This window comes from Eschrichtius robustus, chromosome 10 (genome assembly GCF_028021215.1).
Source record: "Eschrichtius robustus isolate mEscRob2 chromosome 10, mEscRob2.pri, whole genome shotgun sequence".
Classification (NCBI taxonomy): Eukaryota; Metazoa; Chordata; class Mammalia; order Artiodactyla; family Eschrichtiidae; genus Eschrichtius; species Eschrichtius robustus.
This window is the reverse complement of record NC_090833.1, coordinates 69,283,005-69,286,527: the sequence shown is the minus strand read 5'-3', so window position 1 is coordinate 69,286,527 and position 3,523 is coordinate 69,283,005. Positions and strand designations below refer to the sequence as shown.

The 3,523-nt window shown below is 42.0% G+C and overlaps 1 pseudogene; it reads left to right on the top strand.

The window, feature by feature from the left end:
* Positions 1-1,034: 1,034 nt before the first annotated feature.
* Positions 1,035-1,922, top strand: LOC137770648 (putative monooxygenase p33MONOX pseudogene; annotated as a pseudogene).
* The last annotated feature ends 1,601 nt before the right edge of the window (positions 1,923-3,523 follow it).

Genomic DNA, 3,523 nt, shown 5'->3' with positions numbered 1-3,523 from the left:
ATTGATTTTCTTTGTACATTGTCTTTTCTTCTCTCCAATTCCCAGGTCCCTCTTTTTCTTTTCCACCCCTGCCATCCATCACTGACTCTCCTGTGTTCTGCCTATTACCTCTAGCCCTGAGCTAAGGGACCCACCTCTCTTTTCCTACACACATTTCTAATGAGAGGTGGATTAGCAAGGATCAAAGTGTGGTTCTTAGGGGGAAAAGCCACAGTATCCCAGGACAATGGTTTCTAATTCTTTGCCACACATCTTTGCTTTGGGGGGCCGGGAGCTTGCCAAAGGAAAATTGCCTTTCCACACCTAAGGTGTGTGTGTACAACTTAACACTCCTTCCCAAAGGGTCAGGTCCAAAAGCAGGACCTCAGAAATGTTGGTTGACTTTAATTGAACATAAAAATGATGACATTTTAGCCTGGATTTACTATTAAAATCATAAGCAGTTATTTTTACATTTGTGTGCCCCTTAAAACTTAAAAAAATATTTTCACACGCATTCTTTTATTTCACATACTTCCACTTCCACTGCCTCATAAAACCAATGGGAACAAGGATTGTCTGATGTTATAAAAACCCTGTGAAGTAGACAGAGCAGGTATTTTATTCTCATTTTCTAAGACAAGGAAACTGAGGTTCAGAGATACTGTGTTTTACCCAATGTCACTTAGCTCTTCAAGAGCAAAGTTAATGGCAGAGTCTGAGCCTCGTGGCAGCCAGCACTTGTCGATCAGTGCCCGAGGCCTGAACACGTTTCGTGGCCAGCACACCATGGCTTGGTTCCAACTGCACCACGTCCAACAGACATGGGTCTTTGAAGCCTTCTAGTGCTGGAGCTCAGGCCATAGGCAGCCCCATAGTGGCAGAGAAACAGAACCTCTGGATAAACTCTTCCAGGGAAGCTTTGCTAATTTGGGAGGCTGGACAATGTCCCTCATGAATATTTGTCGGCATGATTGTCACATCATTTCACTGTGGTCGTAGGGACTCAGCTCCAGAATTCTACACAGTTAAAGCACCTGGATCCCAGTCTTTCAATGGCTTTGAGAGAACTCCAAAGGCCTGCTCTTGAGCCTAGTGGGCCTCTAGGCAAGATGTCCCGCCCCACCAGGATGTACTGTCAGTCACTCAGCCATGACAATGCCCTTAAGAGCCCTACACCATGTTACCTCTTCCTTCAGTTATGGGCAGCATCCCCTGGAAGCCAGTGATTCCAGACACAGGTATCAGAACCTTGCCAAGGTAGACTAAGGAGACGCCAGTATGCACACCCCCGGCCATGACCCTATAGCACTGACAATGTGGACAAGGGGTAAAGGCTAGAACTACCCATGTTATCATGAATTCTCTGATCACAAAGCAGACCCGGGAGGGCATTCAGTGTTTTGAACAACATGCAGGGCTGAGAGGTGCTGGCTGCACACCCCCCAAGGGCTTTCCCACCGAGGGAGATCAAGTACCTTCAAGTGGTAAAAGCATGCCACAAACTAAAGCTACACAGTGGAGAGACAACAAAAGAAGAGAGGCAGCCTGCATCGGCCCAGACCACCCTAGCAGCACGGCTCACTCTTTCTCTAAGCAGAAACCCAGAGGCTGTTACACTACTGTTCTTCCACAGCTTCACCTGGTCCAAGCCCAGTGCCGTGGATTCTGTAAGTGGGTATAAGGACAGAAACTCAGATAAATGGAGCTTCTTTGAGCCAAGACCACTCCAGAAGTCTGACTCAAGTTTTGCCACCAGGCCTACAAAGAAGCCCAGAAGCCCTCTCCAACGGAGCTGATCCAGATCGAGGCCACCTGAATGGCTGAGGATCCAGCAACATTCAAGCCACCCAAGATGGACATCCCAGTGATAGAAGGGAAGAAACAATGACTGCAGATCCATAATCTCAAACTTGAATGTGCTCATGCCTACTGAGTTCTAGAGCTCTTTCTATTCCAGGGACTCTTGGGTAGAGGGTGTCTTGTTCACTTTTACCTTACCATAGGAAAGGTTTTGTATTTTGGGGTTTAAGTTGTTAAACTGAAGGTAGAGCTGGAGATATAATTGGCTTTTGAGAAACACTAGTGCAAAGCTTGTCTTTATTGTACGGAAGAAGCCATTCTGTACTGCTTTAATTTACAGTCAGACTAAATCATTAACCAGTGATGTATGAGAGACCTCATTACCTATTTTTATATCATTCACCCTAAACAAATACTTTGATTATTGCTTATTAGGTAAATATTTGTGTTGTTTCCAAAACCCAGGCTCCTCAGTTCCGTTACCACTGGCAATGCCCCTAAAAAGCATTGGCAAATAGTGGAGTAGAGATATTGACTGACTAGTTTAGACAACTTTGGCCCTCTTGACCCTGTGCTGGTACTGTGTGCTCTGGTCTTGTCAGTTAGGGGCACCTAAGATCTGATTGAGATCTGGGTACAATTAAAAGTCAGACTTGGCAGGCATTTCTTTGCTGAAACTGGACTCTTTCTGCCCTTTTAGTCGACCTAATGGATCCCTTTTCCGGCAGTTTTATTGTAGTACCTCTTGGGCCAGTGCTGTTAGAAGGATGCTTTTTTGTGTGTGTCACACAGAGCAAGCACTTGTCTTACATATCCTTTTTTGCACTTTAAAATGAGATTAATTTAATTCCAATTTGGTGAAAAACCTTGTAAGGGAGAAGATTCAGTGTACTGGTTTGGAATGGATAAAAGGATGCTAAACTTTTTAAAAGTAAAGAAGATGGTAACTACAGTCAGATTATAGTTTCAAAGTTCATGTGAAATTAGTGTCACCCTATTTTGGTTTCCTTGTTTGGCCTAGGGGGTTGAAACTCTTTTTTTTCTGGATGATGGAGGAAATTAAGATTTTTCTATATGAAGGCATTTTTTTCCCCAAAATGAGCCTCATACATTTTATACATATATATACACCTTCCTAAGGAAAGGAAATAAGAAAACTGCTTTCTATTTCTCACTGTATCTCATTGTTAAGACTATGTCCTTGTTAAGACTCACTGTCTTAAACATTGTCTTAAATGCCTATAGTTTGTTGAATAGCATCTTACCCTCATAGGCAACTGACCTTTTCATAGAGAGACCCTAGAGTCTAAAATTCAGAAAAATTAATTTATGTATTCTGTTATGCTTGTACCTCTTACTTGTTCTGATAATAAAATCCTTACTATTTTCTCAAAAAAGGGAAGAGAAACTGAGACTTTCTACTCATATTTCAGCTTTTTATTTATTCATTCTACCACGTTTTCTACAAGCAAACAATATTTATAGTTGAAACTTCACATCACTCCAACACGATTATCATCTTCGTATAACAGATGAACTTTTTATCTTTAAATCTAAGACACCATTAACTATAAAGACATATATCACTCCACAGAAAACAATGCAGTCAATTAAACTATGCTTAATCGTGGGACAAATCCTGATTTCAGAGATAACAAAATGTGGAGCTGTATGTGTCTTAGAATTGGTGAAAGGGAATAACTGAGTTACTCACACTTCAGTTTGCTAATTTATAATATGT